At 42.0% G+C, this 26,059-nt stretch overlaps 1 protein-coding gene and 1 non-coding gene across 3 annotated transcripts in view; one reads left to right on the forward strand and one right to left on the reverse strand.

Moving 5' to 3' along the window:
- Positions 1–26,059, forward strand: part of PDK3 (pyruvate dehydrogenase kinase 3) — a 156,799-nt gene that overhangs the window by 40,603 nt on the left and 90,137 nt on the right. The window lies entirely within an intron of this gene.
- LOC121483710 lies at positions 21,453–21,539 on the reverse strand. Its single transcript, XR_005985820.1, has one exon. It is a non-coding gene; the product is annotated as a small nucleolar RNA SNORD35 (small nucleolar RNA).

The raw sequence follows: 26,059 nt of genomic DNA on the forward strand, positions 1-26,059 counted from the left end.
TCTTTAAATGTTTGCTAGAATTTACCTCTGAAGGCATCTGGTTCTGGACTTCTGTTTGTTGGCAGTTTTTTGATTACTGATTCAATTTCATTGCTAGTAATTGTTGTATTCAAATTTTCTATTATTTTGGGGATCCCTGGGTGGCTCAGCGGTTTAGCACAGCCTTCAGCCCAGGGCGTGATCCTGGAGACCCGGGATCAAGTCTCACATCAGGCTTCCTGCATGGAGCTTGCTTCTCCCTCTGCCTGTGTCTCTGCCTCTCTCTCTCTCTCTCTGTCTCTCATGAATAAATAAATAAAATCTTTAAAAAAACAAATTTTCTATTTTTTCATGCTTCAGTTTTGGTAAGTTATCTGTTTCTAGGAGTTTATTTCTTCTAGACTGTCCTATTTGTTGGCATGTAATTTTTCATAATATTTTCTTACAATTCTTTGTATTTCTGTGATACCAGTTGTTATTTCTCCTCTTTCATTTCTGATTTCATTTATTTGAGACCTCTCTCTTTCTCTTTTGTTGATGCATCTGGCTAGAGGTTGATCAATGTTGTTGATCTTTTCAAAGAACCAGCACCTGGTTTCATTGACTGTTCTATTTTTTTTTCAGTTTCTATAGCATATATTTCTGCTCCAATCTTTATTATTTCCTTCCCTGTGCTGGTTTTATGTTTTGCTTTCTCTTCTGTTGTTTGTTCTTAAGGGTACTTCTATATTCCTCCTGTTCCCAGGACTAAATCTTGGGTTTAGTGTTGATTTTTTTAAAGATTTTTTTTCATGAGAGACAGAGAGAGAGAGAGAGAAAGAGAGAGAGAGAGAGAGAGAGAGGCAGAGACACAGGCAGAGGGAGAAGCAGGCTCCATGGCTCCATGCGGGGAGCCTGATGTGAGACTGGATCCTGGGTCTCCAGGATCACGCCCTGGGCTGAAGGCAGACACCCAACCGCTGAGCCACCCGGGCGTCCCTGGTGTTGATTGTGTATAGGTACAGTCAAAGAAATGTTTACCTCCACCAGAACAATTTGTTGGGATTCTATTTGCAATTTTTCCTATTGTCATTTCTACTAGAATATAAATTCCAAAGGGGAAAGGATTGCAGTTTGTTTTGCTTATTGAGGTATCTCAAGAGCCCACAGCTCTGCCTGATACCAGGCAATAGATAATCCATCCATATCTGTTGGATGATCGAATGCCCACAGTGACCTTGTAAGCTCCATGGAAGGAAGAGAGAGTCTCCATTTACATCCTCCATAAGAGCCTAACAGTGCTACGAAAATAGATGCTCATGGTAGGTTGCAGAAATGGCCACGAATTCTGCCTTTCTCATAAGAGCTGGTGTCTCCATCTCTTAAATCTAGGTTTGGCTGTGTGAATTGCTTTGGTCAATGGGACATGAGCAAATGTGATATGAGCAGAGATTTGAAAAATGCTTGGGTATCGGAACTTGGAATTAGAGCCCTAATATGACCATGAGGTAGCCTGCTAGTGGGTAAAAGGCTACATGGAGGAGAACCAAAGCATCCCAGCTGACAGTCTACCAACTACCAGACCTGTGAGCAAGGCCTTTGTAGATCATCCAACCACCTGCCATCCTATAAGCTGAACAAAGACACATGGGCCAGCCTGGATCTGAAGGACTACTTAACTAACCCATTAAATCATAAGCAAAATGAAATGTTCGTGGTTTTAAGCTGTTGAATTGAGGTCATGTGTTATACAGCAATAGATAATGAATGTAGTGCTCAATAAATGCCCATATTTAATAAAGAAAGAAATGTCATCTCAGTTCTCAACTATTGTGTGCCTGCTTTATGCCAGGTTCTGTTCTTGGCACCAAGAATATGAAGATTATGGGCAGCCCAGGTGGCTCAGCAGTTTAGCGCCGCCTTCAGCCCGGGGCCTGATCCTGGAGACCTGGGATCAAGTCCCACGTTGGGCTCCCTGCATGGAGCCTGTTTCTCCCTCTGCCTGTGTCTCTTCTTCTCTCTTTCTGTCTCTCATGAATAAATGAATAATCCTTTTTAAAAAAAGAATATGAAGATTAAAACTTGTGGTTCCTGAAAGCCTCCTTAAATATGACACCAAAAGGGGCGCGTGGGTGGCTCAGTGGTTGAGTCCCTGCCTTTGGCTCAGGTCATGATCCTGGGGTCCTAGGATTGAGTCTCGCATCAGACTCTCTATGAGGAGCCTGCTTCTCTCTCTGCCTATGTCTCTGCCTCTCTCTTTGTTTCTCTCATGAATAAATAAATAAATAATTTTTTAAAATGATACCAAAAGCACAGATTACAAAATTAGAAAAAAGATATATTGGATTTCATCAAAATTAAAAAGTTTTGTGCTTCAAAGGACACCACCAAGAAAGCGAAAAGACAACCCACAGAATTGGAGAAAAACTGTACGAATCAAGTATCTGATAAGGAACTTGTAGAATATATAAAGAACTCATACAACTCAATAATAAAAAGTTAAATAATCCAATTTAATAAAGGCAAAGGATCTGAATAGACATTTCTCCAAACACAGTATACACATGGAAAGATGTTCAACATCATTAGTTATTAGAGAAATACAAATCCAAACCACAATGAGATATCACTTTGTTCCTACTAAAATGGCTGTAATAAAAAAAGACAATAGTAAGTGTTGGCAAGGATATAGAGCAATTACAACCTTCATATACTGCTAGGGGAAATGTAGAATGGTACAGCTAGCTGCTTTGGAAAACAGTTTGTCTATTTCCCCAAACGTTAAATTCAGAGTCACCATATGACCTAATCTGGAGAGTACTCTGACACCAATCAACCAATTCTTCAGTTCTCTGGACACCAACTAGATGTCCAACAATTCATTTTTGACACTAACTGTGTGGTGTTACTGTCAGATTCCACATATTTAAAGATTTAGTTCTGCAAGACTGCTCCCACTGCAGACGCCAGTTGGAAGTCTCATGCCATACTTACTTCTGAGTGACTGCCTATAAATCAGAGGTTCCCATGATCCCCTCCTCAGATTCAGTAGATTGCTAGAATGGTTTACAGAACTGAGAAAAATGCTTTATCTATGTTTACCACTTTCTTACAAAGCATACAACTCAGGAACAGCTAGATGGGAGGGATGTGTAAGGCAAAGTGTGGAGAGAGGAGTGGGGGAGCATCCTTCCAGCAAGTTCACATGTTCACCAACCTAGAAACCCTTCAAATATCGTATTTTGAGTTTTTATAGAGCTCCACCTCTAGCACCACCTCCCCTTCCCATGGGTCAGTGAGTGGGACTGGAATTTCCAACTCTGATCGCTTAACCTTTTTGATGACCAACCCTATCTTATGGCCATCTAGGGGTCCCTTCTTAAGTCACCTCATTAGCATAAGCTTAGGTGTGATTTAAAGGGGCTTATTATGAATAACAACAAAAACACACTTCTATCAGAAAATTCTAAGGGTTTTAGGAGCTCTGTACCAGAAACTGTGCACAAAGACCAGGTATGTTTTTGTATTATACCAAATCTAGCAATTCCACTCTAGATGTATACCCAGGAGAAATGAAAATGTGCATCCACACAAAAACTTTTTTGTGAACTTTTAGAGCAGCATTCTTTATAATAGCCCCAAAGTAGAAACAACCCAAATGTCCACCAACTGATAAATGGATAAACAAAACATATCCATACAATGGGATATTATTTGGCAATAAAAAGGAATGATGTTCTGATAAATGTTATAATGTGGATGACCCTTGAAAAAATTTTGGTAAGGAAAAGAAGTCAGACACACAAAAAATACATATCCTATGATTTTATTTACATGAAATGTCCTGAATAGGCAAAGTGTGTATAGAGGCAGAAGGTAGGTGAGTGGTTGCCAGGGGCTAGGACCATTGGGAGGAATAGAAGGTGACTACTAATGGGTATAGGGTTTCTCTTTGGGGTAATAAAGTGTTCTAAAATCATATTGTGGTGATAGTTGCACAACTCTGTGAATATACTAAAAAACAGTGATTTGTATACTTTTAAGTAGGTGAGCTGTATAGAATGTGAATTATATCTCAATAAACCTGTTTTTACAAAGTCCAGCAACTTGGCCAAGGGCAAAGAATTACTAGTAAATAGCTGAGTTGAAACTTGAATACGAGACTGGACTGCATGCTCCCTTTCTGTCTAACTTTTTATCTCACATAAGCCTGGTATATTTATTATCTCAAAAAATCATGTGCATAGAAAAATAGTAATATGTATTACATATATAAAAACATTTTATCATCCACCTTTTTAAAAAAAGACTTATTATTTATTTGAGAGGGGGGGGAGAGAGAACAAGTTGGGGGAGGGGCAGAGGGAGAGAATCTTCAAGCAGACTCCCTGCTGAATTCAGAGCAGGGCTTGATTCCACAGCCCATGAGATTATGACCTGAGCTGAAACCAAGAGTCAGATACTTAAGCAACTGAGCCACCCAGGCATCCCTATCATCTACCTTTTTAAAATTAGTTTTTTATTTTAACCTCAGTAGGGTTAACATACAGTGTTGTATTAGTTTCAGGTGTAAAATACAGGGATTCAACACTTCTGTACATTACCCAGTGCTCATTATGATCAGTGTACTTTTTTTAAAAAGATTTTATTTATTTACTCATGAGACACACACACAGAGAGAGAGACAGAGACAGAGACACAAGCAGAGAGAGCGAGAGAGAGAGAGAGAGACGGAGACACAAGCAGAGGGAGAAGCAGGCTCCCCGCGGGGAACCTGATGTGGGACTCGATCCCAGGACTCAAGGATCACAAACTGAGCTGAAGGCAGACGCTCACTCACTGAGCCACTCACCCATGGTGTCCCATGATCAGTGTACTCTTAATCTCTGTCACCTATTTTACACCCACCCCCCCACACACCTCCCTTCTGGAAACATTCAGTTTGTTCTCTGTACTTAAGAGTCTGTTTCTTGTCTCTCTCTCTCTCACTCTCTTTTTCCCCTCTTTGCTCGTTTGTTTTGTTTCTTAAATTCCACATATGAGTGAAATCATATGATAGTTGTATTTCTCTGACTTATTTTACTTAGCACAACACTCTCTAGCTCCACTCATGTTGTTGCAAATGGCAAGATATCATTCTTTTTTATGGTAGAGTAGTATTCCACTATATATATACTACACCTTCTTTATCTATTCATCTGTAGATGGACACTTGGGCTGCTTCCACGTCTTGGCTATTGTAAATAATGCTACCATAAACATAGGGGCACGTATATTTTTTGAATTAAAGGTTTCATATTCTTTGGGTAAATACCCCATAGTGGAATTACTAGATCCTATGGTAATTCTATTTTTAATTTTTTGAACAACCTCCATACTGTTTTCCACAGTGGCTGCACCAGTTTGCATTCTCACAAACAGTGCAAGAGGGTTTCTTTTTCTCCAACACTTGTTGTTTCTTGTGTTCTTGATTTTAGCCATTCTGACAGGTTGAGGTAAAATCTCACTGTGGTTTTGATTTGCATCTCCCTGATGGTGAATGATGTTGAGCATCTTTTCATGTGTTTGTTGGCCATCCCTTGTCTTCTTTGGAGAAATGTCTGGGCCCATCCACCTCTTTTTTACAATTTAAAATGGATTGTGGGCGTTTTTCCATGTCACGATATAGTTTCTGACAACATAACATTTTATTTTTTTTTTCAACATAACATTTTAATACCTACATAGTATCTGATTGTGTGGCTGACCCTTAATTTATTCAACTGAGTCTTTGGTATTTGGGTGGTTTCTTATCAAACTAACTGATGTAAACAGGCTGGTAGGCTTTTTATTTTTGATAGCATCCATGGCCTTTTTTCAATGATTGGAACAGGGTCTGTCTCTTTTAAACTTTTTACTAAGGCCCAATGTACGTACATAATACATATATATCATAAATGTAAAGGTGGACATATTTCACAAACTAAACATACCCGTGTAACTAGTACCCAGCTTAAGAAATAGGACATGACCAGCACTTCAGAAGCTCCCTTCATGCTGTCTGCCCCCCAGGTCTTTTCCTTTTTCAATTAAATATCAGCTGGCAATATGTCAAATTGGCAAATCCAACATGCCCCTGTGGGATAGGGCCAGTAAAGACATCACAGGTTGCTACCGAATGTACACTCATGGCTCTCCCACTTTCAATGCTCTGGAATCTACCAACCTTAACTCTCACCTGAGTGTCACCTATACCCAGAGTTTCCACCTTTTAGGTCGTTTCCATAGCTGAGTGGGCAGCTGGCAAGTTGACTTGGCACGGGTATGTGGCATGACCAGGCATGTGGTGCCCTCTCCCCTGCCCTACGCACCTGATAAAGCCAAAAGGGAGGGCCTGAACATCTGAGCAATGGCCAGATTTTCTAAACCAGTGGCTTTCCAACTTGGCTGTGTATTAGAATCCCTGTGAGAGCTTTAAAATGTAATAATGCCTGGCTCCCACCCCCCAGAGATTCTAATTTAATTGGCATGGGGTATGGCCTGGACATGGAGATTTAAAAAAAAATCCAAGTAATTCCTGTGTGCAGCAAGGGCTGAGAACCTATGCTCTAAACTCAGATTCTTTTTTTCCCTTGTCAAATTATTATTTAAATTCTATGTATTTAACATGTAGTGTAGTATTGGTTTCAGGAGTAGAATTTAGTGATTCATCACTTACATACAACACCCAGTGCTCATCAGAAGTGCCCTCCTGAATCCCCATCACCCATTTAGCCCATCCCCCATCCACCTCCCCTGCAGCAACCCTCAGTTTGTTCTCTATCCTTAAGAGTTTCTTATAGCTTTTCTTTCTCTTTTCTTACCCCTTCCTATATGTTAATCTGTTGTTTCTTTTTTAAAGATTCCACTTATCCATTCATGAGAGAAACAGAGAGAGGCAGAGACACAGGCAGAGGGAGAAGCAGGCTCCCTGCAGGGATCCCAACGTGGGACTCGATCCTGGGTCTCCAGGATCATGCCCTGAGCCAAAGGCAGACCCTCAACCACTGAGCCACCCAGGCGCCTCCTGTTTCGTTTTTAAATTCCACATATAAGTAAGATCATATGATATTTGTCTTTCTCTAATGGACTTATTTCACTTACCATCACATACTTTAGCTCCATCCACATCATTGCAAATGGCAAGACTTCATTCTTCTTGATGGCTGAGGAATATTCCATTGTACACATATACCGCATCCTCTTTATACATTCACCAGTCAGTGGACATTTGGGCTCTCTCCATAGTTTGGCTATTGTTGATAATGCTGCTAAAATATCAGAACGCATTACCCCTTCAAATCTGTATTTTTATATCCTTCGGGTAAATATCTAGTAGCACAATTGATGGATTGTAGAGTAGTTCTACTTTTAATTTTTTGAGGAACCTCCATACTGTTCTACAGAGTGGCTGCACCAGCTCGCATTCTCACTAACAGTGTAAGAGGGTTTCCCTTTTCTGCATCCTCACAAACATCTGTTGTTTCCTGTGTTGTTAAATTTAGCCATTCTGACAGGTATAATATCTCATTGTGATTTTGATTTGAATTTCCCTGATGCTGAATGATGTTGAGCATCTTTTCATGTGTCTGTTAGCCATCTGGATGTCTTCTTAGGAAAAATGTCTATTCACGTCTTCTGCCCATTTCTTAACTGGATTATTTATTTTTGGGGTGTTGAGTTTGATAAGTTCTTTATATATTTTAGATACTTACCCTTTATCAGATATGTCACTTGCAAATATCTTCTCCCATTCCGTAGGCTGCCTTTTAGTTTTGTTGATTATTTCCATCGCTGTGCAGAAGCTTTTTATCCTGATGAAGTCCCGATAGTACATCTTTGCTTTTGTTTCTTTTGCCTCTGGAGACGTGTCTAGTAAGAAGTTGTTATGGCTGAGGTCAAAGAGATTGTTGCTACCTGTGTTCTCCTCTGGTATTTTAATGGATTCCTGTCTCACATTTAGGTCTTTCATCCATTTTTAATTTATTTTTGAGTATGGTGTAAGAAAGCGGTCCAGTTTCATTCTTCTGCATGTGGCTGTCCAGTAGTCCCAAAACGATTTATTGAAGAGACCATTTTTTTAAATTGGGTATTCTTTCCTGCTTTGTTGAAGAGGAGTTGACCATACTAAACTCAGATCCTTTTTGGCGTTTGTCGGTGTGCTGTTTAGTGTCAACATCAGCTGAGGATTAAGTGCCACGTCTCATTGACTGTAATATTTTTGTAATTCACATTAGCGGTTTTTTTTTTTTTTACTTTCCTTAGAGGGTTTGTGCAACACTATTTTGACAACATGCCACTCTCTCTATAGATTGAACTGACAATCTCTAAGATGGTTGTGGATATACTGGGTCATTTTGCCTGAATAGGAATTAAGATGTCTTTTTTTTTAAATTTTTATTTATGATAGTCACAGAGAGAGAGAGAGAGAGAGAGAGAGAGAGAGAGAGGCGCAGAGACACAGGCAGAGGGAGAAGCAGGCTCCATGCACCAGGAGCCGATGTGGGACTTGATCCCGGAGCCGATGTGGGACTTGATCCCGGGTCTCCAGGATCACGCCCTGGGCCAAAGGCAGGTGCCAAACCGCTGCGCCACCCAGGGATCCCCGGAATTAAGATGTCTTAAAACAATACTGAATTACAAAAGTCACCCCTTATGCATATTTGATGTGCTTTCTTATGTATCCTGCACATGATGTGCTCACTGGAACAATGTTGTTCTGGATATGTATGTCACACAGGGGAGGTTTGCAAAGCTGTGATGCCTTTCCATCTGAGTTATTCCCTGGTGATTTCTTGCAGAGGATACAAGCCTTTGGAAAGGCTATCCTTAGTCAAGGAGGACTTCCCCATAGAGGGGCCTGGACAGCATTGTTGGAAGATGATTAAAGAAAGCTTCTTTATAAGTTACCTTTAGGAGGGAAAATGAAATGTCTGGTTTATGAACCAAAACAAATGGGGTGAGTAGAAATTAGACACTTAAAGTAGAAAAGGAAGAGAAAGGAGTTCAAGCAAGAAGAGAGATGAGTCTGGGGTAAGTTGGCACTTCCAGAGTGTGAAAGGTGTATGACCAATCTCCAGCAGAGGGAATGACTGGCTAGCTTACTGTTGGATTTACAGTAGAACCATTGGCTAGTATAAGCGGAGCCTGCCACGTACTAATGCACAGGAATTGTGGGCAGGTGTCTTCAGTGTTAGGGTAATAAACAGTAAAAGCAAAAAGATATAGAAACACCTTCTAATTCCTGGGGAAATGTCAGCCTCTCTTCAAATTCACTCTTAAATGTCTACGTGAGGATGCTATTCCCAGGCTGGAGTTCCCAGGAGCCCCATCCTTTCCTGGGCAGTGCTCTGTGGATCCTGGCCAGGAGGCCTCTGCCAGCAGAGCTCAGAGCTGCTGATACACTTGCCCACATGATTTCAAAGCAGTGGTAGATTCTGTCTTGTATTTATACAACCAACAGAAAGAATCTATTTTAGAGAAAACAGGCGAAGAAGAGAGCGGTGGGTAGCAATTTCATAGCCTGCTCTGTAATTTAGTGTGGTGTTCTGTGCTGAAGGAGAAAATAATCCCTGTGTTAACAGACAATGGAGGATGAGAGAAGGAATGATCAAGCAATTTGGACCCCGGTCCTGTGAGTTTTCAATGTGTTGGGAAGGGAGGAAAAACTTTTTTTTGACTTTTTCTTGTTCTATTTTAACATCATAGAAAGACATTAGTTATTTGTGGAGTTTGATGCACAGATTAAGATATAGATAGATAGATAGATAGATAGATAGATAGATAGCAGGGCAGGCAGTGTATACGTAGATAGGGTAAGAGGAACTGAGAGTACTGGCCAAGGACATGGGCTCTGGAGCCAGACTGCTGCCTGGTATTGAGTCACAGCCACGATTAATATGTGACCTTGGGCAGGTTATGTAACCTCATGTCCTCATCTGTTAAATGGGATAATAAGAGTACATACCTCATACTGGCACAAAGTAAGCCAGTAAAAGTTTGCTTTCATTGTATTATCATTAGCATAACTCACTGGTATATTAAGAGAGAACAGATGGGAATCATCTACCCTAGCCTGAGGAGGTCAGAGAGAATCACCTGCCAGGGCACTGGAGGTGGTGGGCTGCGTTGAGTCTCTGATGACCAATAGGAATTGGCAGGAGAGAGGGGGAGATAATATCCCCATTCCAGGCAGAGTGCGGTCTGTGGCTGAGGAACGAGGCATCTATAAGGAAGATTTTTGTGTGATTTGTATTATTTGAGTCACTGTGACTGCCATGTTTGACAAACAGGTAAACACATGTATGGAAGTCACAATGTTTTTTTCTAGTCCACAGAATATGACTAGAGTGCAAGGGAGTTCAAGAACCTCTCGTGATGTCTCCATGTCTCCCTGGGGTCTGGAGTCTACAGTTTGGAAATCATTGCTGGAGTCTCTTGTATCCTGGATCCAGGCCTGGCTTTCTCTCAACAGTGCTGTCCAGATGGAGAGCCACGGAAAGCTTTCAAACAGGGGAACCGTGATGGAAATAATTATTCCACGTCTATTTCAGTGAGCCTCCTTTCAGTGTGCCTTTGTGTGTAGCTGACTCTAATAAAGCAAAAAACTACATTTCCCAGACTCTCTAGCAGCTGTGCAATTTCAGTTCCACCAATCAGATGTGGTCATGTGAGACAAATCCAGACTGCCTTTAAGTGGGGAAAGAGGCATGGTGGGAAGCTTCTGTGTTGCAGGTGTATCTTTCAAGAGGTCTTGTGTGCCTCTGAAGCCAGCGTTCCAATAGTGGTTTCCTGAATCCCCAGATCATATCTGAGGTTGGCAACCCTGTGGAGCCAGCTGTTGAAAGGGCACCTTGCCGATTTCCTCATACAAGTCCTTCCTGAGGGTGGTGGTTTGCCATCAGGGGAACCCAGTAGGCACATGTCTGGGGTTGGCTCTATCCTGGACCCAGATCCTGCTTTCTTTTTACCTTTAGCTAGTCCAGGGTCAACCCAGTTCTGTTTCTCCTTTCCCCCACCTGTAACCCTTCATTCAAGTCATGAAGTCATGGTCTCTCCTACAGGTTTGGGAAAGGAATCTCTGCCCTGGGTCAAGGTTATTTTCTTCCCAGAAGGCACCTGGGCTTCCTAGGCATACTTTCCCATACCCCCTTTATGCAAATTTGGTCATTTCCCTCCTTCACCTCCCCAGATACCTTGCCACAAAGTAATGCCACTTTGTGGGGGATGAGTGATATAGCCTTGGGGGGTCATGCTGATACAGCAGGCTAAATGATCTAGATAAACTAACCAAAATGACTGGACAGGAGTTTCTAGGTAATTTATAAACAAAACAAGTTGAGGCAGGAGTAAGGAGCTGTCTTCTGAAGTGGAAAGAATGATCCTTTCAGGATCTTGAACCAAACACTTAAAGAGAAGTGAGATGAGTAAACTGCAGGAATGACCTGGCGTGGGGTGACCTACACAAGGCCTGGCGAGGTTTCTGGCAGTCCCAGAGACGGTCCCCACGTGCCCAGTGTGGGCTGTGCCCTGCACTCAGACTCAGGTCGAGGGCACTGAGCAGGAACTGCAATACGGCCCATGCCCCACTTGCCACTAGGAGGGCCCCAGCACGGGGCCGTGCACTTCATGAGGAATCAAGGAAGAGGGCAGGGCGGTGCCTTTTAAAGTGTTGTAGGGTCAGCCCTAGTTCCAGATGATGGGACAGGGAGGAGAGGCCCAGACACTGTTTATGTCAAAGGCTTCTGACACCCAGAAGGGTGTCTTCTCCGTGCCCCACAGAACCGACACCCCGCGTGTAGAGGGGTGTCTTCCCAGCCCGCTGGCTCTGAGACACTGGCGTGTCCTTTCATGACATGAGCACATGCAATGGGCAAGGTGGCAGTGACTGTTATTGTTTCCTCTGCCAGATGTTTTCATGCTATAAAACCGCACAGTACAAACTCTACAATCATTCTTTGGACTTTAAAATTTGCTGAGGAAAGAGGAGGGTGTGGGGAAGAAGGGGAGGAGGAAGACAGGGAGAGACAAAGTCCTCTTGGATCGCAAACAGCCTGTTTCCCTTCTAGAGTGACTAGCTGCGCCTGGTCTTTTGTTCCTTGCCTGGGGAACATGTTCAGCAAGTATAAAAGTGAATCAGGTTGTTTATAGCAAGGCTTTGAAGATTCTGGGCTTTCTGCTGTAATAGCACTGCAGGCTGTGCCTTCTGCTGCCTGGAACCACATCCACCAGAAACAGACAACAGGTCTGACCGGAATGGGCTGCCCTCAGCCTGCTCTTACCTGGGCAGAATCTCCGTGGGGAGTGGGGCGGAGCAGGCAGAGAAGAAGGATGTGTCAGCAGCAGCATGAGGCGCAGCCCCCGTGCACACTGGGTGAGAAAAATGAAAGGGCACGTGAGAAAATGTGGTAGGTAGAAAGTCCGCTTTAAGGGGTTGCAACCAAAAATGTAAGTCACTAAAACCACTTTTAAAAACGCCAAAGCAAAGGAAAATGCTGGGCGCAAATCTCTTTACTCCATCTATCACAGATGCTCTGCCCCCCGACTCATAGTCCCCAGCATTTACCATTTTTGTGCACAGGTGCCCAGCTTCCGATAGCCAGCAGTGGCTGCTAAGACCTGAGACTCTCTCCAGATTCAGTGCCCTCGCTTCTCAGGCGGGGTGACTCAGATGTGTGTTGCTGGCCCCCCAGGGTTCCCAGCAGGATTATGCTCCAGCGGCCCACAGTGGCAAATTGCCTACCAATACACCCTTAAGTGGCTTCTTTTCCTTCCCTTCCTCGCCTGACTTCCCCACTGCCATACTGATGTTCCCTGAAATCTCTTACTTGCATTGGAATCCTTATATCAGCGCCCCGTTCTAGGGGAACCCAAGCTAAAACATCCTCCTACCTTTATCCATTTTGTGAAAATCTGCTCTCTTCCCTTTTAAGTAGGTTTCACTTTGCTCTAAATTTTTCATCTTCAAACTCATCACTAGGTTGGAGTGGCTCCTCTATCCAAACAACTTGTTTGATATAGGGGCATCCAAGTTTTATTTTATTTTTTTTAAAAGACTTTCTTTATCCATGAGAGACACACAGAGAGGCAGAGAGAGGCAGAGACAGGAGCAGGCTCCCTGCTGGGAACCTGATATGGGATTTGATCCCAGGACCCTGGGATCAGGACCTGAGCCGAAGGCAGACGCTTAACCAACTGAGCCACCCAGGTGCCCCTCCTTTTGTGATTCTTAAGGAACTTTGCCAATTCTTTGATAGACTGTAATTTGTTGTATTGGCTATTTGTTCTGGTACCTGAATCATAGATGAACTTTCTCTTGGTAAATGTATTTTCTGACAGATGATGTGAGTAGGGTTATGTTTTAAATATATTAGGGGAAGGAGATCCCTGGGTGGCTCAGCGGTTGAGTGTCTGCCTTTGGCCCAGGGAGTGATCCTGGAGTTCCCAGAGTTCTGGGATCGAGTCCCGCATTGGGCTCCCTTCGGGGAGCCTGCTTCTCCCTCTGCCTATGTCTCTGCCTCTCTGTGTCTCTCATGAATGAATAAGTAAACTCTTAAATAAGTATATTAGAGGAATTAATTTTTTTAGAGATTTTATGTATTTATTCATGAGAGACACAGAGACAGAGGCAGGGGCAGAGGGAGAAGCAGGCTCCCTGCAGGGAGCCCGATTAGGTACTTGATCCCAGGACTCCAGGATCATGACCTGAGCCAAAGGTAGATAGATGCTCAACCACTGAGCCACCCAGGTGCCCCATATTAGGGGAATTTAGAATTCAAACTAATTTTCTTGTGAGTCCTTTTATAAAACAAACCCAAATCTATGAACTTTCATGTATTTTCTTTCCTTAAAGTGAACTATACCCACCTTGCTTTATTTTTTAAAGATGATGCTCAGCACAATTTAGTTTGTGTTACAGTGTGTTCCCCCAGCCCTTCCTCCAGCAGTTGTTAATCCTTGTGAGTGTTACTTAATGATGGGTAGGTCCCACACTATGGAGATAATGAGATCATGAGTTTCTGTACCTCTCCTCAGTGCAGTGAGTGCCTGCTTTGTGTAGGGCACCTTGAAGGAGCCAAAGATGAATAAGACCCAGCATCTATCTGCAAGGAGCTTGGCCTCGGGAAGAGGAACACAGTCCTGTAATCCTTTCTGTTTTTTTTTTTTTTAAGATTTTATTTATTGGGATCCCTGGGTGGTGTAGCGGTTTGGTGCCTGCCTTTGGCCCAGGGCGTGATCCTGGAGACCCGGGATCGAATCCCATGTCGTGCTCCCGGTGCATGGAGCCTGCTTGTGTCTCTGCCTCTCTCTCTCTCTGACTATCATAAATAAATAAAAATTAAAAAAAAGATTTTATTTATTTATTCATGATAGACATAGAGAGAGAGACAGAGACAGAGAAACAGAGAGACAGAGACACAGGCAGAGGGAGAAGCAGGCTCCATGCAGGAAGCCCGATGTGGGACTCAATCCCGGGACTCCAGGATCATGCCCTGGGCCAAAGGCAGGCGCTGAACCGCTGAGCCACCCAGGGATCCCCCTTTCTGTTTTTTTTTTTTTTTTAAGATTTTATTCATCTATTTGAGAGAGAGAGAGAGCATGAGCAGGGCAGAGGGGCAGAGGGGGAGGGAGAAGCAGACTCCCCACTGAACAGGGAACCTGATGCAGGGCTCAATCTCAGGACCCTGAGATCACAACCTGAGCTGTAGGCAGACCCTTAACCTACTGAGCCACCCCGGCACCCCACAGACCTATAATCCATAAATAATAGCAACCTGGTAAGAAAGTTCTACACAGAGTATTAGGAGACCACAGAGGAGCAAGTCTCTGACTCACTAGTAAAGGGTTTTAGAAGTGTGTGTAGGATTTTTTCAGACAGTGCAGATAAAGAAAATTGGGGTGCCTGGGTGGCTCAATCAGTGAAGTGTCTGCCTTGGACTCAGGTCATGATCTCAGAGCCCTGGGATTGAGCCCTGCATCAGGCTCCCTGCTTAGTGGAGAGTCTGTTTCTCCCTCTGCCTCTGTGATCTTTCTTACTCTCATTCTCTCTCAAATAAATTTTTAAAAAATCTTAAAAAACCAGAAAAGAAGAAAATAAATCAGGGGAGTGTGATAGCAATGGGAAGACGGCAGCATTAGTAGAGCAGATGGGAGAGGCCTCTCTGAAGAGGTGACATTTATTTTTTTAAAGGTTTTATTTATTTATTCATGAGAGACACACACACACAGAGGCAGAGAGAGAAGCAGGCTCCATGCAGAGAGAAAGAGAGAAGCAGAGACACAGGCAGAGGGAGAAGCAGGCTCTATGCAGGGAGCCTGACACGGGACTCGATCCTGGGACTCTGGGATCAGACCCTGGGCCAAAGGCAGGTGCTAAACAGCTGAGCCACCCAGGCGTCCCTGAAGAGGTGACATTTAAACTGAGACCTAAATGAGAAGAAAGTTTCAGCCACTTAAGGACCTGGTAGAAGAATGTTTAAGGCAAAGGAACAGCGAGCATTGAGGAGATGGGAGTGATCTCGGCTTGTTCAAGGAACAGCATGGTGGGAGTGACGTGAGTGAAAGGGAGAGGAATAGAGTGCATCTCAGGGAACAGGAGAGGAAAGTGAGGTGGCTCAAATGAAAGCCTAGCATGGCAGCTTTGAGAGCTCCGCTGTTGCGGGAGGACATGCATCAGGAGGAGTTCCAAAGCGTAAGATTGCATGACTTTGTCAACACTGCCTAGGAGCACTGGAAGTAGAGAAGGCAAATGGCTGGATTGATGTGTGGTTGGAGGTTGCAGAACAAATGTAGCAAATAGTGGGGTAAAGGAGTGGAATGTACTGGGAATGGAGACTTTGTAGCAGGCCAGGATCCATAAGAAAAGAATGGAAAATGGTAGATGAGGGTGTGACAAATGGAGAAAACAGAAGACTCTGGGATTGGAGGTCTCAGAGGCTTAGTGGAGCATGTGAGATAGAAACAAGGTAGAGAGAAAGCTAGGAGGACAAAGGGTTTTACTCTGAGGGTGAGGTCTAGGTCCATTGCTGAAGTAAAGTAGAGATGATGGTTGAAGGTAATGATCAGGGAAGTGTGGTGCAAGATGGGGTGTTATTGGATCTCACCAAATCAAAACTTTTGTGCATCAGAGAACACCATCAAGAAAGTGAAAAGAACAGGGCACCTGGCTGGCTCAGTCGGTGGAGTGTATGACTTTTTATCTTGGGGTCATGAGTTTGAGCCCCACGTTGGGTGGAGAGATTACTTAAAAGTAACATCTTTTTTTTTTTTAAGTGAAAAGACAATTGACAGAAAGGGAGAAAATATTTGCTAATACTTATGTAATAAGGGACTGATATAAAAATGTATAAATAACTCTTACTCCTCAGTAATAAAAAGATAAATAGCCCATTTAAAAATAGGTTAAGAATCTGAATAGATATTTCTCCAAAGACAACATAGGGTCAATAAGCACATGAAAAGATGCTCAACATCATTAGCCATCGAGGAAATGCGAACCAAAACTAACGAGATACTGCTTCACATCTTGTACTACAATGGTTATAATCAAGTAATCAGATAATAAACAAGTGTTGACAAGGATATAGAGAAATGGAAACCCTTATACACTGCTACTGGGATGGTGCAGCTGCTTTAGAAAACATTTTGGCAGTTTCTTAAAGTGTTAAAATTAGAGTTACCATATGACCCAGCTGATTTCACTCCTAGGTATATAACCAAGAGAAACGAAAGCATATGCCCATACAGAAACTCCTACCCAAAAGTTCATAGGAGCATTCCTCAATAGCGAAAAGTGGCAACAACCCAAATGTCCATCAACTGACAAATGAATAAGCAAAATGTGGTATATCCATACAATACTGCAACTTGGATGACCCTTGAAAATGTTATGCTAGGTGAATGGAGACAGTTGCTACTTTAAATTAGTAATTGCTCAAAGTAGATTAGTGGATGGAAATAAGCATTTTCTTAATGAAACAGAATAGGCTAGATTAGATTGGACTAGATCAGATCTTTATATCCCAGCTCAAGTGCCATTTCCTCACAAGTCTTCCCTAACTAGGTCAAATCCCCCTCTCTTGGAACCTGTCCTTGGTAGCAGTAAGCACAGTTGGAAGTTTGCATTTATTTGCATGATGATTGGATGGATGTTGGAATCCCAGGATGTGAATATAAATATGCCCTGTCTCCAGCACTTAGCACACAGTTGATGGCACCTAGCAGGTTATTTGTAAATATCTGTTCAAGGAAGGAAGAAGAGAAACTGGTAAGTGGGGGGTCAAGGTTATAGATGCAAAGAACAGAGTAACCTAGAAGGAAAGAAATAAAATGGGGGATGTAGATGAGGTCTCCAAAATAAAGGTCTCTAAGACATTGTTTTTCAAACTGCAGGTCACAACACATTAGTGAATTGCAAAAATGATATACTAAGTTGTGGGCAGAAGTTTTTAATGAAATAGAATAGGGTAGGATAGAAAATATCAGAGGGGTGCCTGGGTCACTCAGTCAGTTAAGCATCTGACTCTATTTCTGCTCCTGTCATGATCTCAGGGTCGTGAGAGACCTGCCTCGTGCTGGGCATGGAGCCTGCTTAAGATTCTCTCTCTTCCTCTGCCCCCCTCCCCCTCCCCACCCCCATGCTCTCTTTCTCTAAAAAAAAGAAGAAAAAAGAAAGTATTTGAGAATATAGCATATACCAAGAGTAAAATTTTTCGTGAAACTTTTGTTTCAACTATATATATATAATGTTTATATATACACATATACATGAATGTATATGTGTGTATTATGTCATAATTCTACCGTATTTCAATTTTTAAAAATTGAAACACTCCTATATCCTCTGGTTCAAACATTCATAACTGTAATTCTTTTCTTTTTTAATTTTTATTTATGATAGTCGCACAGAGAGAGAGAGAGAGAGAGAGAGGCAGAAACACAGGCAGAGGGAGAAGCAGGCTCCATGCACCGGGAGCCCGACGTGGGATTCGATCCCGGGTCTCCAGGATCGCGCCCTTGGCCAAAGGCAGGCGCTAAACCGCTGCGCCACCCAGGGATCCCCCTGTAATTCTTTTCTGAAGTACTGATCATTCTAGTGGATTCAGAATCAAGGACTGTGAATATAAGACCTTTGGTGGTTTGTACTAGCAATAGCATAGCATTTATTTTTTATTTTAAAAATTTGTATTTATTTATGATAGTCACACAGAGAGAGAGAGAGAGAGAGAGAGAGAGATAGAGGCAGAGACACAGGCAGAGGGAGAAGCAGGCTCCATGTACCGGGAGCCCGACGTGGGACTCGATCCTGGGTCCCCAGGATCGCGCCCCGGGCCAAAGGCAGGCACTAAACCGCTGCACTACCCAGGGATCCCAGCATAGCATTTTTAAAAAGTCATTTGTTAAGTAGAAATTAAACAACAAAAAAGAAATTAAACATTAATTTCTCAAGTATAAATTGAACATTAATGGAATTTCTTAAGTACAAACATTAATTTGAGTTTTTAAGAATAAATTAAACAATGGTTGCAATCTCTATTAAGATGTTTTTCAGTCTCTAAAATGTATCAACAATTATGATTATTTCTAATCATTTATGATTAAGAAACCCAGGAAGCCACTGTTTAGTTACGTAGCAAAATGCATGTCTTTAATTTCTCTTACCAGAAGTTATTTCAAAATGGTTTAATTCTAAGATTTATTTGAATGTGTGCAGTGCATCAAATGTGCCTAACAATTCTTTCATTTGAGAACTGTGTGTGGCAGGAAGTCCTGTGTGGAACCATTCTGGTCTGCAAGGAATCCTAGCTTTGTCACTTACTAGCTGTTTGACATTTGACAAGTTGGTATCTTGGGATCTTGGCTTCCTTGTCTATTAAACAGAGAAAATAATTTAGGTGGAGATTGCCTTTTGTAGAGGTCAAAATTGGTCAACTATCAGCAATTTCATATGGCTCAACCTAATGATTATCTTACAGGGTGGTTGTGAGGATCAAACAAGACAATATTTGTTTAATACCTGGCACAATGCCTATTAAATGTTAGTATTCCCTTTGATGAAGGTGAAAAATACTAGTGTCATTGTTTAACTATCTTTTAAATTGGCAGCGTACACACTGGTCCCTTGCACATTATATACTTATTTAATTTGTGTCTTGCCTTGTTGCTGAAAAAATTTAAGGAGACTGGTACCCAGTTGGTACTAGATAAATATTTGGATACTAGTGAATTAATGTTTTCATTTAGTTTTGCTTCCTTGGTCATTTTTGAGTCATCACTTGGTACTTTACTAGAATCTGATGAAATGTTAAAGAGCCCAGTTTGGACTGTTCTTTTCCAAGGGTTTGTAACCAAGTCTTGTTTTGTACTCTAAGACAGGTTGTTCTTTCCTAGGCGCCAGACCCATGCAATGGTGTCTGGTGACTGTTTAACAACAGACTCTCTAGAAGCAAGGGTGTGTGGGTGGTGGTGAACCTAATATGAAGTATTGGCCAGTTTCCATGCAAATACTCACATCACTACTGATTTCAGGCTAGTAACTTCACATCACTCAGTGCACAGTTGGGAAGAGGTGAATGCAGCGAGCTCTTCTGAGCTAGAACCAAGATGCTCCAACCCCACCACTGGCCCCAAAACACATGAAACCCAACCTGAGGGCAGTGCTCTGCAGACTGGAACTCATAGTGGGTGTAGGATTTTTTATTTATATTTATGCCGCTAATAAAGAATTTTCACAATTACTGAGTTTCTTTTGAAAAGCACAACTAAACAGGATAACTGCAAAAGTAGAACAAAACAGTAATTACAATATTTATCATTACCCTACATCTGTATGACACCTTCTCATTAAATTGCTTTTCTTGATGAGACAACCTGCAGGGTTTTGCTCTTCTTTTTCCCTTTAGTCAACCTATTAATGACTAGACTACTAAGTAAATATCCTCCCCAAAAATGCTATGTAGTTTTATTTATTGACTCTCTTGGTGATCTAACTGGCTCAGCTCTTGGGAAACTTGTTTTTGGTGGGATTGTAAAATTCAACATCGATTTTTTTTTAATGTGAGGGGGTATGAATCATAGTTGAGGGAATTGCTGAGGATATGGGTCAATTTTTGAGTGATGTATTTTAAGATTTTAAAAATGCTTCTGCAAATAAAATATTTTACTGTAAATCAGGTATACTAAATAGGAGATGGTAATGTCCCGAGGTAGGAGTGGACTTAAGAAATCAATAGTGGCATTTTGTTGTCACAATGATTGGGGAGCACTATTGACATTTAAAGGCTGGGGTCAGAGATGCTAGAACTGGAAATCACCCCCTTTTCTGAATGACCTTCAGATATCCTGCTGAACCATCATGTAGGTAAAAATAAGCATCTAATTTTCTAGGAATGCAGGCACAGTATAAAATGAAGGATGCTTGCCTTTAGTATTGCTTAGAACTTTTCCAGTGTTGTTCACCATGCTGGGAAGTCATAACACCATGGGCAGTACTGATCTTGTCCTTCAAGTTGCCACTAAAGCATACCTGTGTCAGTCTTTGCCTTGAGCTGTCACTCACACCGATGCTATGATAGTGTAAGCATTTGGCTACTTTATTTTGTCTTCTAGGATTGCCATGCCTGAGAGTTTAATTTTGAGGTGTATGTTATTTTATTACACATTACTTTCTTTCTATTTGTCCTTTCTGCCAGGGTATTATGTTGATTTTTTTTACAATTATGCATAGGGGTATGTGGTATTCCTTTTTTTTTTTTCAGTAAATTTGTGTCTTTTATTTTTTTTAATTAATTTTTATTGGTGTTCAATTTACCAACATACAGAAAAACACCCAGTGCTCATCCCATCAAGTGTCCACCTCAGTGCCCGTCACCCATTCCCCTCCAACACCCGCCCTCCTCCCCTTCCACCACCCCTAGTTCGTTTCCCCGAGTTAGGAGTCTTTATGTTCTGTCTCCCTTCCTGATATTTCCCAACATTTCCTTTCCCTTCCTTTATATTCCCTTTCACTATTATTTATATTCCCCAAATGAATGAGACCATACACTGTTTGTCCTTCTCCGATTGACTTATTTCACTCAGCATAATACCCTCCAGTTCCATCCACGTTGAAGCAAATGGTGGGTATTTGTCGTTTCTAATTGCTGAGTAATATTCCATTGTATACATAAACCGTATGTGGTATTCCCTATGGGTTTTATTTCAGGTTAGTGCAGGAGGACTCCTGAATATATGTTATTAAAGGAATCATTGGGTCTGAGACCCAATAACTAAATAACTAATCCTTAGTATAATATGACAATACCATTTTTGTTTCCAAGGTCCCCAGCATATCTGCCTGCCATCTGACATCAAAGAGTGGTGCATCATATTTCCTTGGCTTCAAGACTATAAGTAGATTGTTGAACTCTGCCCCAGTCACTACCATTTGTGGCCTAAAATAACAATTGTATCCATTTTCTTTCTTCTTCTTTTTTCCCTTCCTGGCATCAGCTGAGCCATTGGTGTTACCGCTGCTGCCCACAGTGTCATCCACAGACTATCATGAGGAAAAACCATCATCTGCTGAATTTTATCCGTTTTCTTGATCGGCACTTACAGTGTTGTCATTTGTTCATTAGAACATCTGGTGCCATCGTGGAAAAGGACATAGTGAAAAAGTCCAGTGGATCACATATTATGGCAGTTGTAAAATGAGGCGAACCTCAATTTCCTTGAGTTTTGAATTTGTCCCTGAGGAATTTGGAGGCCGGCATTAGCAAGCACACCTGCTTTGTCTCCTGCCATACATAGTAGCAAGAAACACCCTGGAAAGAAAATAAGCACATAGTGCTGTGCACACAGTAACAAAAATATATACTTTGAGCTGGATTCAAATATGAACCTACAGGTCATGTTGTCAACACAGTGAAAAAGAAAAAAAAAAGCATCATCAGTGAATAAACCTGTAATGAGTATGCAGGGCTAACCTTTGGCAAGATTGCAAAGCAGCTGGTGTTTGTTTCCAGCACTTGTCTCTTCTTTCTCAGGTGCCCTTCCCTTCCCTCGGCATCTCCCCGGCCGGCGTCCACGTGGAATCAGCATGCAATTTTGAGCTACTTCTGCTATATGCCAGGCAATGCGTTGCAATGCGTTAGGCATGACCAAATCCTTGTCTGATTTTGAGGAGTCTCCCTGTCAGAAGGAGAGGGGGTTGGCACACTTTCTTTCTTACTAACTCTAGGATCTTTTTAGAACAGACAGGCTCTTTCTGATGATCAGAAGAGTGGTTTTCCTGGACAGGCTGAAGTGACTGAGAAGGGGCAGGAGGGCTTCTGGGGGAGCTGGTAATATTGCGTTTCTTTTTTCCTTTTTTTTTTTTTTTTACTGTGATAAAACATTACACATCATAAAATTTACCACCTTAACTGTTTCTTAGCGTGCAGTTCAGTGGTGTTAAGTGTGTTCACCTTGTTGTGAAATAGGTTTCCAGAACTTTTTCATCTTGTAAAACTGAAACTCTGTGCCCATTAAACAATGACTCATTTTTCCTGTTCCCAGTCCCTGGTAGCCACCGTTCTGCTTTTTTATTTCTATAAATATGGCTACTCTAGATACCTTACATGGGTGGAATCCTACAGTCTTTATCCTCTGGTGACTGGTTTATATCATATAGTATGATGTTCATTCATATTGTAGCATGTGACAGGATTTCCCTCTTAAGGTTGTTGTTGTTGTTGTTTTTTAATCTGGGTGCTGCTTATCTGAGTAGTTTTACTTTGGGAAAATTCACCCAGCTGTGCATTTACTAACTGGGCACACTCCTGTATGCATGTTATACTTCCAAAAAGGGCTTTAAAAATTAGATGGAGATAAAAATTTTAAAATCATTGCTACCATTTCTATTAAGCTATGAGTAACTTCTGTTAATGTTTCCCAGGGGTGTTTTAGAAGTACCAGTTAGAGAAGGCAATGCTTAACTCAAAGGGGGTACTTTGGAGAGTACGTCAGGAGAGATGGCTTGGGGCACCTGAGGGTCTCAGTAGGTGAAGCCTCTGCCTTTGGCTCAGGTCATGATCCAAGGTTTCTGGGATCGAGTCCTATGGTGGGCTCCCTGCTCAGCGGGGAATCTGCTTCTCCCTCTGCACCCCCCTCGTGCTCTCTCTTTCTCTCAATAAATAAATAAAATCTTTTTTATTAAGAAGAGATGAGGGACGCCTGGGTGGCTCGGTGGTTTAGCGCCTGCCTTCAGCCCAGGGCGCGATCCCAGGGTCAAGTCCCACATCGGGCTCCCTCCATGGGGCCTGATTCTCCCTCTGCCTGTGTCTCTGCCTCTCTCTCTCTCTCTCTCTCTCGTGAATAAATAAATAGAATCTTAAAAAAAAAAGAGATGGTTTCACACATGCCCTATTGAAATTTCACCTGATGTATGGCTCTGAGCCCCTTTATACAGAAGGCTGCTGCTGCCCATCACAATCCAAAATCACTAAAAATTAATGCCCTGCCACCACCAAACAAGAGTAGAAGGAAAAGGGGAAAAAACTGTCTTTAAGAAGTGCAATGGAATTGGGGAGAAAGCCCAATTTTAGAAAATTTTAGGAGAAAGAACAAAACCATGTTGGGAGAATAAAATCAGGGTTGTCAGATTTAGAAAAACAAAAAGCTACACAGACAAATAATCTATACAGGACAGCCAGGGAAACTTGAATTGCAGATCATCAACAAATAGGTTTTTAAAGTAGAACTATGTTCCGGGGCAGCCCGGGTGATTTAGCGGTTTAGCACCGCCTTTAGCCCGGGGCTTGATCCTGGAGACCCGGGATCGAGTCCCACGTCTGGCTCCCTGCATGGAGCCTGCTTCTCCCTCTGCCTGTGTCTCTGCCTCTCTCTCTGTGTGTGTCCTTCATGAATAAATAAAGAGAATCTTTAAAAAAATAAAAATTAAAAAAATAAAATAGAACTATGTTCCAAATAGTGCATAGGACGTTCTTGTACTAAAAATATATTTGTTGTTTATCTGAGATTCAACTTCCCTGGGGCACCCTGTATTTTACCTGGCAACCCTAGATGCAAGGGAAGGAAGAGGGAGATAAAATCATAGGGGACACAAAAAATGTCTTTTCACTGCAAGCAACCAGCTCAAAGCCAGATTCTCTGACAATTACCACCAGAAAATATTCTCTGTCCTAAATGAGGGAAAGAACTTTCCACAAGGCATTGGTTTGATTTTGCAGTAAAGAAAGGATCAGACTTTTCTTGAGTGTCTTGCTAGGGGTCCAGAGTTTAATCCAAATCTTGTCACGTTTGCTATTTCCCAGAGAGCTGAATGACAGAATAGGATAGCCTAGGATGATGGTGTGTGGGGCCACAGGTAGGAAGGGCAAGGTACTTCCTCTGAAAGACCCAGTGCCTGGTAGTGACTTATCTTGTCAGTTTTCATCTGAAGAAATTTTGATGGGTATAAATAGGGGTTGCCATTAAATGTACTGCATCAGTACTTGCGGGGGGCGGGGAACAAATTCCTGAACACTCTGCCCTCCCTATTCATCAAAGCAAAATAGTCCAAGATTCGCTCAAGGTGAATGAGGGCAGTTGTTCTGGAAGAGTTGGCCTTGTCACACAATTTCTGATTTGCTTTGAAGCCCTGCAGTTAAACCCTTCTAATTCTGAGTCAATGGAAGGGATAATCAGGCTTGATCAATGAAAGTTCTCAGGCTCATTGTTTAAAAGAAATAATTTTTAAAATTGTAAGTATTTAAAAAGGATTAAATAATCAACAAGATGACTCTAAGCTGAAGTTTTGCAAGGCCCATTTTAATGATTTGTTTTTAAATCAGAAGTATAGTTGCATGTAGTTAAAGGCAAATGTCCTTTAAACAGTTTGTTACTAGACATAGGTAAACTTGATGTTTTGTGATCTTTTTTATACCATTAATTGCTTTGTAAGCTTTTCTTTCATAGTGTTTGAAGTAAACTTTGGCCTGGCTCAGGTCGAATTATCACAAAACTTTAAAACAGTGAAGACTGAATTTATTACTTGGAAGCTGTATCTGTGACTGTTATCAACTGGATATGTAGAATCTTGGTTGATACTTTTTATGGCTTTATGAAACTGTCAATAGCCCTGGCACGTATGTATGTCCTTAGGTGTCTACAGCTCAGTGTCCTCATCTACAAAATGAGGGGGTGGACCAGATGATCTCTAGCCTCCAAGCTATAAAACATCATGACTAGTTGATCACTCAAAGTGTGCCCATTTCAGGGATCAGTGACTTAGAACAACTTACCTAGACTTTCCTTGGTAGTGATGTTTATGATTTTAACAAATAAAGGTAAGAAGAGTATAGAAAAAGTGTTTTCAATTGCTTCTTGTCCCCTTGGAAATCTTTCATGGACAAATAATCAGAAGTTGGGGGAAAAACCAGAATACCCAGAAAGCAATAATGTCTAGAAGAGACCACGGATTGAAGAACTGAGATGTGATTACTGCAAGGGGAGTAGATGCCATGAGAGAAACATGCCTGTCTTTGCTTCCTCAAAACACCAGATTGTGCCTGCTGGGAACAAGAGATTCACTCCTCGTTAGGACACTGAGTGCTGCCAGAAGCAACATCTTCTGTTTGATTCCCGTAACAGTCAGGAAAAGCATGTAATGGAAGCTGTAGCACAAGACAAGACTATGCCTGGGGCCGAGTGTTTCCACCCACCCCAACTCTGAGGTGAACAGTCTGTAGGTAGCACCTTGAGGATCAGGCTTTCTCATCTCCAGAGTCTCCATACTCATTAAGTCAAGTATTTAAGATGCAAATTATTTGGATCATGAAACTTCTTGCTTCCACACTCATTGCCAAATATTTGTGCACTTTCTGAACATTGTTGTACAAATTATAAATGTATCTAAAAATGTTCAGCCATAGCTTCTTGCTAAGACTCTCCCATGTGAGACAGCTTGTGACCAGCCCCTCAGCCAGCTTCTTGAGAAAGCAGATAGCTTGGAAAGGAAACTTGCAGCTGGGAGGGTAGACTCTGGCATTAAACAAGGCAAGGTCACTTCACCTGCTTTACCAGCTTCATTCCTTCCCTGCACCATGGCTCTGCCTTCCTCACC

This window comes from Vulpes lagopus, chromosome X (assembly GCF_018345385.1).
Source record: "Vulpes lagopus strain Blue_001 chromosome X, ASM1834538v1, whole genome shotgun sequence".
In the NCBI taxonomy this organism is placed as follows: domain Eukaryota; kingdom Metazoa; phylum Chordata; class Mammalia; order Carnivora; family Canidae; genus Vulpes; species Vulpes lagopus.